Source organism: Daktulosphaira vitifoliae, unplaced genomic scaffold, assembly GCF_025091365.1.
Source record: "Daktulosphaira vitifoliae isolate Bord-2020 unplaced genomic scaffold, ASM2509136v1 Scaffold_4, whole genome shotgun sequence".
Lineage (NCBI taxonomy): Eukaryota > Metazoa > Arthropoda > Insecta > Hemiptera > Phylloxeridae > Daktulosphaira > Daktulosphaira vitifoliae.
The window spans coordinates 7,005,637-7,017,316 of record NW_026099575.1 but is presented as its reverse complement, the minus strand read 5'-3'; positions in this window follow the sequence as shown (position 1 = coordinate 7,017,316).

The window sequence follows — 11,680 nt, the reverse complement described above, 5'->3', positions numbered from 1 at the left end:
GGGCTATATTTTGTCTTCATAGTGAAAATGGTTACCAAATGCTATTTTTGTATGAAAATTCTCGATTTTATATTTTACATATTTAACTTTATAATTATATAACTTTTTGATAAATGTATTTCATGAGAAGTAGTATTTGTATACATCTTTCATTCGACATACTTTTTTTTTAAATTGGACCATTTCACATAATTTTTATTATATTGAAACCTTAGATAGCCGACCCCAAATAGTTGGGATTAAGGCGAGGAAGAAGAAGAGGATTGAAAACTTAAATAATTCCCTTTCATTTGATATCATTTTTTAAAGATCTAACACTTAACCTGCTCACAGGGACGAATTTAAAATAGCGTCCTTTAAATATATGTCAAATTAAAGCATATAATAAATACTATAAGTTCAAAAAAAAATTTTTTTCCGTAACTTTTTCTTCTATGGGAAAATGGCCGTAGAATTTAACAAAAATGTAATTTTTATGTAAAAATCTCTGTTTAACATGAAATATTTCAATACTGAAAACTGCCATAACTTTTTAAAAAATGAACAAATTATAGTACATTTCAAATCTTAGATGTTTTCCTTTCATTTGATATCATTTTTTAAAAATCTGACTCTAAATCCCTCCACAGGGGGATTCAAAAAAGCAATTTTTACACACAAATAAAGCTTTTTCAATTAAATTTTTGAAAATATTCCGGAATATTTACACTTTTATTTAATCTTAAATTAAAGCTTATATTATACAATTTACTATGAAAAAAATAAAATTCGCATTATATATTTTCTTCTTGGTGAAAATGGCTACCGTATTCACAAATATGCTATTTTTGTGTTAAAATTCTAGATTTTGTATTTTATTTTGTTTTAAAATATTTTACAATGGGAATTCACTGACTTTCATAAATATTATATAATTTAATTGGCATAAAATAAAGTTTTTAAGACATATGAATTTAAAGTTATTTAAATTTCTTTGCTTTTAGTTGAAAAAGTAACTTTAAAATTTGAATTAGCTTAAATGACAAGCTTAAAAGTGATGACCAGTTGCCGAATCGGTAACACTTATGTCCTTTGCGCTTAGTGTACAAGGTTGAATCTACATATGACAATTTATATTTTGCATTTTTTTTTTATTAGAAAAAGAATATTCAAATTGTTTTATTTTTATCTCATTTAGATTCAATAACTTCAATAATTATTGAGGATCCCATCACTGTAGTCTTCCCTCGTGAGAAGAAATTTCTTATTCATATCAATATTATTTTACTATGTGGTTTTATTTATGGCTGCGATTTATTTTCCCATCCCTCAATTAACCTACTTTTTTCAACGATACATCAAATTATTACAATTCGTATTTAGTTGAAGATATTACCCTCAAAATTGAAAACAATCCCTTAATCAAATAATAAGTAGCTTAACTAGTTTTATCCATACAAACTATAAAAATCATTAATTTCTAATAATTATAAAGTATATATTGTCGAATTAGATTTGATATGATAAAAGTATTCAACTACAAAAAGAAATACATGTTGCTATATAAATCATAAACCTAAAAAAAAAATGATATTTAGTTTCACCTGAATTTAACAATTATATGGATTTTTTACAATTATAACAAAATTTTATAATACGCTCAATTGAGTAGATTTTTATTATAACTTTTTTCTATTGGTTTTTTTACTTAAAGTAAATCTTTAAAATTAATTCAGTTCTGCATATTAATTTTAACAATTTCATTTTTTTCTATATAATGATGTCAATTTCAAACTTGTAAGTTGAGCTAAAAGTTATAATATCAAAATCATTTTTTTTTTTTATTATAAACTTTTACTTTAAAGGACGATAAAAAGTAGGTAAAAAATTATTACTTTTAACATATTAAGAATAAAAATCAATAATAATTTGAAAAGAATTTGTTATAAAAGTTATATATTATATTTTTGAATCTAAGAATTACTAATCTGGATATAATTAAGGTAATAAAAGATGATGTTGCTTTTGTAATTATCCAAAATTTCATAGAATTAAATACTATCTATGGATTTGCACCGAAGCGTTTCATATGATAGTGATTTTAATCACTGTCAAATTAAATCTATACTGGACCCAACTAAGATATTGAAATATGTATATAGATATTTAAAACAATAAAGTTGATACTTCTATATGATATAAGGGATAAACTTAAAAAAATACTTAATAATTGATAAGTCGAGAAATATATGAATAAAAAATAACAAAAAAAAAAAAATTCGTAACATAATTATTATTTTAAGAGATATAAAATGGCTAAAGTTCAATGAATCATTCATTATATTTTTTCATATTAAATATTACCTAAGATATAAAAAAATAATAAAAGTTAAAAAAAAAAAATGGAATTACGAAATAATATTAAAAAATTTGAATTATTTCCCTGAAAAATGTTTTTAACTTAAAGATTTTCGACAAATCATGTAAATGTATATCTGATTTTAAGGAGACAATTAAACCTTTTAGAAAATTTAAACTCTTATATTTTTATATTGTTTATGACTTTCAAATGATATTTTACAAACAATAGGCTTGTTTTTAAACTGTACACTAAGTCTATGATATAAACTGTCTAATTTAATTATATACAAAATTATTTCTTTTAATAAAAATAAAATTATTTTCACAACTCAATCCTCACATGCCACTAAATTAATGAACTATTTTATAATTTATTAAATACTTAAATTTTAATAAGTAAATTTCTTAAAATAATTTAAAGCTTCAGAGAACAGTTATTCTAATTGTACTGTCAGATAGGAAAAATCATATCTAAAGATATCTTTCTCATAAATAACTTAACAATAGAAATAAATAATTGCTCACTTCCTAAGTACGTGGTCAACATTTTGAAAATAGTGAGTTTCCCAAATGAGTTATAAATCTTATGGCAGATTCACGGTCTGCTTAACACACCGTAAATTCTAAAACACACAAATACTACTTGATTGTAAGATATTACTTAAGCTGACATGAAGAGCAATACATTATAAAGGCAGAAAACTATTTTCAAATATTTCATTACTAAAAGGTCTTTAGATCATTAAGCTGACGTGATTTGAGTTCTGTCAACTATTTTTGCAGTAAACTTAATTTGTGTGATAAAATTACAAAATAATGTAATAAAAAATGTAGCTTATTTTTATTTTTGTAAATTAAATAATGTTTTTTTTTAATTGAAGGTGTCATTGGCTAAAGGTGTTCACTGACATTTTTGAAATTAGTCAGGAATGTTACTTTTGTAATTAAATATTTGTATTAAATTATTCTAATAACATCTTTGTTAATTTATTATTTTCATAGTTAAACTTTTGAGTTCAAGATATTTTGGTTTGTCGTATTGCTTAAAATGTGTTACGGGAATGTTCCACGTTTTCAGTTATAAGCTGACGTTTTGGACTCGTTGTCAAGGGTATGCGTATATTAGGTTGCCTCCTCCTTAAATTTTAGGGCACTACATTTTGGGGTTTTTTTTGTCTTCTTTATATTAAATTTATTTTTAAATTAATTTAATTATTAAACATATTATTTTTTTATTAGTTAATTCAGAATAATTTTATTCTTGATTGGTTTGTTTTATTATTTAATTTACCTTAAAATAGTTCTTTTTATGTCAACTCAAAATATAATATCTTAATATTTTGAAATATTTTGAGAAATAATAAATATAATTTCATTCTTATTTGTTAATTTTTTTTTTTGTACAAAAAAAACAGAACAAGTCTAGTTTACCGGGCACCCTTTTTTAAGGGGCTTCTACTGGACGTGGGTTCACGCCTTCAACTCCCAGATAATATGAATTTTAGATCTAGTCGAACCTTTGAACTGAAAAATACAATGACTCAACAAATCCTAACAGTCACAGAAAATGGCATTCATTTTGTTGACCCTCAAATGGGGCCCATTCAAAAAAATAGAAAACATATGACGTCTAATTTAAAACTTACCCCATTATACGGTTTAACTATATCTAGCGCCTAAAGAGTTAGTGCGTATGGCTAGTGTCTACGAACACTTAATATTGTCGCAAGTCAAGGTCTACTAAAACATCATACAAGACATTTAAGATAATCTCTTAGAGTTGGACGTTTCCATTAAAATTATGTGGTAGCCTTCCACCTGAAAAATAAATGACAAAGAAGCTTTCATAGAAGCAGCTTATACTTTCCATGTAAAAGACTCATTGACATCTTGGCTCAAAAAAATATGATCAACTAAAATTAATAAAAATACAATTTAAAATGTTCAGAATCTTTAGATTAAACACTTAATTCTGGCATTCTAAAAAAAACCAATCTTTTCTAAATGAAACCGAGAGTAAAACCACATACATCCCAAAACTGAAACCATAAATAAATCGAACAGTTTCATGAAACTGTTTGATTTTTTAGTGGGAACTGTTATTATATCCAAACATACTAGTATAAAAAATTGCACGATTAAAAAAACGTTAATATATTCAATCGAAAATTTATAATATGTTAATATATGAAAAAATGGTGTTCAAGTTATTAAGAATACTTTCAGATGTATGTTTTATATATATAAATAATTCGTTGTAAACTTTAACTTCGGAGTAATAATTACTGGTCTGAAGTTGGAATTATACTGACAACTTGGCTTGTTTTCTACTTGTTCTTTTATTTTTGTTGTTGTTTATTTCATTTTAGTTCATGTTATTTTTATCATTTTTGTTTTTGTTTTTGTCATTAACTTGTTGTTATTCATGAAAAAACTAACCAAAAAAATATTTATATCTACATTATCTTTTAATTACCTCATTTTTGATCTAATTGTTGTAAATAGTTGTAAAAACTTTCCATTTTCTTTTTTTTACCAAGTTAAACATGAAAATTTTCATTTTCAAGTTAATACTACTTTAAAGAGAAATGAGGGAAAATAGATGTAATTTTTTTTGAAAATATAAAACATAGCATATTATTAATTCTAAAAAAAAATAATTATATGTTTAATACTTTTTAAAATGTTGTGTGAGGCATAGTTAATCAATCAACTTCTATACTAAATTCATGGGAAACACCAATTAAGCTGGATGTATGTTATAAAATTAACTGTAAACACCTTTACAGAAACTTATACGTTATGCCACTGATATTTTTACACTAAACTACAATTAAAAATTGTTTGAGTAATTTATCAACTTACTAATACATAGATAAAAATATATTAAACCATACCATTTAAACTCTCAAAATACTAAATAATATTAATAAAAGCAGTTTTAAAACATAAAATATCCCGTAAAATAAATTTTAATTAAAACCAGAAATAAATTCTTGAATAATGGAAAATCCACTAAATGTATAGCGCTACCAAACGTTAAAGGAGTGTCTAAAGGAGCTTTAGTAAGAATTTTAAAGCATAGATGGCACTTATTAATAATTATATTTTTATACGCATATATTTTTTAATCTAAAAAAAGTTACATTTTTTTTTGATTTAATACAAACCTAAGAAGGTATTAGTTGTATCATGATAGAGTTTATTTTGCTATCATGAAAATTATCAGCTCTTACTGGACAAGTTTAGTGGTATATGCGTCAAAAGATCTCAATTTAAACTTAAAAATTAAAATAAACTTCCTTAATTTTAGATATTTAAAAAAATATCTCAAAATTGCGCTACAAGTAAAATAGGAATTTTCAAAACAAAAAAATGTATGCATTTTAAAAATAGGACTTTCCTCAAAAACACATAATTTAATAAAACATACCAGAGAAAATAAGCTTTCTTTTGGCATGATTTTATGAAAATTAAATGAAAAACCTTAGTACAGGATGAGTTTTAAAATGGTCACCAACGTTCAAATTTATTTTTTCAACAAAATTTTGGAAAATGTCATTAAACGCCTTACAATTTTTATTCCACATCAAAATTAAAATGCAATATTTCAAAAAAATATTTTATAAACTCGCTTAGAACTGTTTTTTATTATGGTGATGTTAATCATTGTCAAATATCATCTAACTATGTCATGTTCCCACTGAGATTAGTTTTTTTATTTTGAAATTTATTGTAAAATTAGTTAAAAGTAAATCCCACCAACAATAGTCAATGACACAAAGTTTCCAGTGTTACAATGTTGTATATCAAATATTTTTGATACATGAAACTGGTGTTGCGACATTGAGGCACTATTTTATTCAAACGTCGATAATGACATTGGGTGTAATATTTTAATGTTGTAAATATATCAATTTTTTTTTTACTTATGTTCAAAAAAACCAAAAATATCATTTAGTTTTGAATAATGTGGATGTTCCGTTTCTATGCAAAATACTTTAAAATCACCCATTTTTTACGACAAATTTATGATTTTTGACTTTAATGCTCGTTAACTCCTAAAAATCAAAATTTCGAGTAGTTTTTCTTTTTTTGACATAAAGTATATTATGTTTAAAATATCAACATTAAATGTTTTATGTCAACTAAAATTATTTGGAATATTCCCCTTTATTTCGGGGATTAAGAGGATTTTTTCAAATTTTAGATGGCTTCAATTAGATTTGTTATCTTTTGGCATGTTGTTGACCAAAATCGGTTCAATAGGAACGGATTAATTATGTATACTGTTACAAAAAAATCACGGCAGAATAAAACCAATAGCTTCTTAGTTACGCATCGAAGATGACACGGTGTCTCAGCCACACTGCACGTTATCAAACTATATGAAAGTGTATTGGGATCTGAATTATAAGAGCTAGTGTTAAGGTTTGTCTCTACGACGCCTTGGATCGCAAATTCTAATTCCTTGCCACTTTTTTCACACGATTTCCAGTACAGTATTTTCCATGACCGGGCGTGTTAAAGATAAAATTATTTAAATATCAAAGTTATTTATTTTATTTAGTTTAAGACTAATAGTTCTCTAAGCTATAATGAGATTGCTTCGTGTATGACCGGTTCGAACGTGTGTCACGCGTCGTTCGGCCATCATCCCTTCCTCAGCGAGCGTCCACCGTTTTTTGTACATAGTTAGTTTTTTTACTTACACGCTTCTCTCACGTCTCGAGCCTCTAATAATCGACAGTCGTTCCTCAACGAATACATATTGTGCGTCTTTTGTGTACGTTACAAGTGCCTTCGTTTGTATGTGCGTCATATATTTTATTTTTTTTTTGCACGTCCTATTGTGCCTTGGCTCCCTCGAGCTTTCGAACATGTGCACGATTTTAGTGTTCATCCTTGTCCATCTCTGAAGCATTTACTTATTTAGCGACTACCCTTGTAGTCTTCGACATTTTAACGCAAAGTGTACACACTCCGAACTTCTTATCGCCATTATTCACCATTCATCTATTTTACGTTACACAGTTAAGTCTTTAATTATTTTTAATAATTATGTTATATTTTTTTTTCTATTTTGCTCATAGCCGCTTTGTCGGCCATTTTAGTAATATGGATACCACCAACGCCCCTTTATTTTAAGTTACTTAATGCAGAACTGTAAATAATCTATCTTTATTTGTATATGCATTAAACAAATGTACATATTTTTCTTATCCCTTTTATTTCCTTATTTATTGCTTTTTTACAAATAAACAACGCCATACACAGTAATAGGCAATAATCTTTAATATTAAAGATTTGCATGTTTCACTGTTCACTTTTTTATATGAATTATACAAGTGAAATTAATGAGTGGCGAGAGTACACTGAGATAATACAGAGATTTAAGAGAAATAATACTTATTGAGAGATATTTATGCCTATTTTGGTCCCATTTATATCCCTATTTTGTTAGTATTTATAGTATAGTTTTATATCTCATTATTAAATTGATTTGTGTTATTTATTAAATGTTATCTTATATAATTAATACTTAATTCTGACTTGACTTGACTACACTATTGACTATAGCATAATTTTAAAACTCGTATGAAATATATATACATTATAATATGCAAACTGTTTATCAATTAACGCGAAAAAACTAATGTATTTTAAGTATTCATTAGGCTGTATACTCCTATAGCTAAACAAATAATGATGATGCATGAAATCTAATTAAACCATTTTTTTCATCGTCAAAAACTATACTTCCGTGCCACGTATTTATATAAAATTAAATTTAATTTAAGAGAGAAAAATTATGGAATGTTTGTTAAGAGAAGAAAAGATTAAGGAAGACCTTAAAAGAGATGGAGGGATGTTATTGTATGCTAAAAAAAAAAATTATATGACCCCACCGTTTTTATTATGTAATTAAAAGTTTTAATGTGTAAAACAAACCACTAATTATTATTATAAATTAGTAATTTCAGTTTAAAATTTCTGTAACTTCTAGATAAATCAGCATGTTTTTTATTTTTTTTTAATCGTAAATATCGTTCGTTTAGTATAATTTTTTTGAAATTTAACATTTATTCTAAGTACAGGAAGGTGAAAATATAATAACATACGAATATAAAAAAAAATTTTCTTTTCAATTTTTAATAATGTCTTAGAAATACAATATCCTAAAAATAATATGTCCTCTAAACAATATCAAATTAAATGTCATGAAATTTATGTTAATAAAAAAATCATCGTATCGAGAGTTGCCTATATTTAAACAATGTATACTAAAGGTTGAATAAATATGTAAAATTTTGAAGAAAATGTCAATTTTGTGTTAGTTTTTATCGATGTCTTTGTCGATATCTATTTACAAGTATTTGCATGTAATTATGTTAATAAATAAATATTTCATTCTGAATTGTGAATAACTTGGTGTGATATGACATTTTATAACATATTTTCATCGAAGATTTTATGATAGTAATATTTATCATTGTCAAATTTCATTCTATACTAGTGTACACTGTGTCAAGTAACCTCTTAGCACAATTTTTTAAGTATTGACGGAATGTTTTAATAACCTAAAATCTAAAATCTTAAAAATAAAGTATATTACATAAAGTAAACGTTATTTGTATCATATTTTTATGTCCCCTGTTCTTCTATTTAAAGATATAAAATGATATAATAGTACTTTTAAAACAATTTTTTTTTATCTTAAATAAATATTTAAACCTATATATATATATATACGAAGCAGGTGCTTAGGTATAATTTTTTCATTCAATGAATTTTCAAGTACTTACCGTACAAATTTCAAATTACTCTGCTACAGAAATTATTATATATATTTTTCCATTGTAATGCGAACAAAAAGTTCTTTGTACATTAATACTAATAATATCAATTAATTCGTTTGTTTTATTATATATATTCTTATGGGTAACTTTGCACAAACAATTAAAATTATACACATAAAATATTTAGTATTAATTTTAATATAAATGACAAAAACAATATTACTATTTATAATATTCATCGCTATCGTTGAAACTATTTTTTTTATTTACAACATATTTTTCAAATTGTTATTGATGTTTAAAATCAAAAAAATATATATTCGTTTATTTGTAAGATTAAAACAAAGTAGTAATTTAGAATTTTTACGCTCTGTGTAATTGTTTACAATTCGTTCTTATTTCTATAAATTTTCTTCAATTTCTGTATTTTATTTCTATAGCCCAAACCAACTTATATAATAAAAATTTACCTAATTATAACTATTTCAAATTAAATTAACTAATTTGTCAAATGAATATTGGGATACAGTAATAGATGTTGTGTAAAAAACATACTTTATTTTATTTATAACGTACATTTATAATCCGAGTCCTTAATCACACCTTTCAGAAAAATTAATATCTACGTCATTTTACAGTGTCATTTAAAATATTTTTTCTTACCATATCATAACAGCTAACAAATTGCCATAACTATTGTACTTACTACTTAAAAATTTGAAATTAAGTTAACTTTTATATTATAACATAGTACATTACTTATAATTATTTACTTACTAATAAATTTTTACTATAAAAAAATAATAAACAGTTACACATTCACATTGCACACATAAACAGTTTAACAAAGAGTTATTTTAAAATATTTATCACTCATAACATTAATTAAGATTACTAACATTAAGATCTCCCGTTTTGTTACAATATTTTGTTGTATTTACATTATTGTTGATAGTTAAATTTTTATATTAAAAAAATTTATTTAGTCACGTCAAAGCTTGGGGAAATATATAAATTTTCTTGAACTGATCAAGCTTATAATATAAAGCAACAGCTAGATATTCAGTTATCTCAAAATTTAACAATACATTTGTTTAGATCTCATGTGCTTTTTTAATTTATTACATGTATGCGGTATTTAAAAAAAATAGATACATTTGAGAGCGACTTATTATACATTTAATAAAAAATAAATAGATAAGTGCAGTGATCTTGGGGGGCTTATACTTGAGGCAGTTAAATATTTTACATATTTCATCACTTATTTTTTGTGAATATATATTTTGTGTATCTTAACAATTTTTTTAAACATTTTACTAATGCTATAAATTTATACGACAAAAATGATTAAGATATTTAACTGTCCCAAGTTAGCCCATTTTACTGTATACAAAGAATACAGAAATAGGTAAATAACTTGTTAATGTATTTAGTTCATTGATTTTGATTATAATAAAGACAATTAAAATTGAATTTAAATAGACTTTGGAACTTTGTATATATGTATGAATTTTACATATTCCTCGTATATCGACAATTACAACCACTTAACATCTCGTTTGAAATCAAAAAGTCACAAATAACCATTTTGAACTTCATGCTAAAAAAATAACATTTTCGATAGGGCATAAAATTGTTACTTGAACTTAATGATTAAACTCAAGATATTTTATACTATTTAGAATTAGTCTAATTGTCAATTATAAGTATGTTGGATTACATGAATAAAATGTATGCATAATTAATGTAACTTTCATTTTACTGATGTGGAAAATGAACAAAAACTATGTTGATAACCAAAAGATATATTCTGTCATTCTTATATTATAACTACTACCATAATGAAAAAAAAAACTTAATACGCATTGAACAAATAACAGTTAACTTCATAAAACAATTCAGGAGATACATTAATTAAATATCACGAGAAAGATAACTACAAAAAAAAAACTTCAAGATTATAAAGGTAGACAGTATTTATGTAATGATGATGTACTAAAAGTTTGTTAAATAACATAATGAGAGTTATTTGATAAATTAAATAATACTCCAAATTGTGTATTTAATATTTTTGAACACAGATATATGTAATATGTCTGAAATGTAAACTCGTCACTGTATTCAAATAAAGCCAATAAGTTATTTTTTTAAGGTTTTCTATTTGTTCATATCAGAAATATTGGGTAAAGTACGACTCANTTGTTCATTTCAGAAATAATGGGTAAAGTACGACTCAAACTTTAACTCTTTTCTTAAAGTACTTTTAATACATATATTGTGTTCAGAAAATTTAGCGTCCTTCGCCATCTTTCCAACACAAATTGCCTTTTATAGTGATGTCATTATAAATAGTTTAACAGAACTTAATACTTAAGTTAGTGACACGCACTTTTTAAGTTGAAACCACAAATAAGCTTTCAACCCTCAATAATNTTGAAACCACAAATAAGCTTTCAACCCTCAATAATAGGTAATTTATCACCGAAAATCAAAAAAATTGATATGTACGGATTACCACATGAATTATACCCAATAATAAA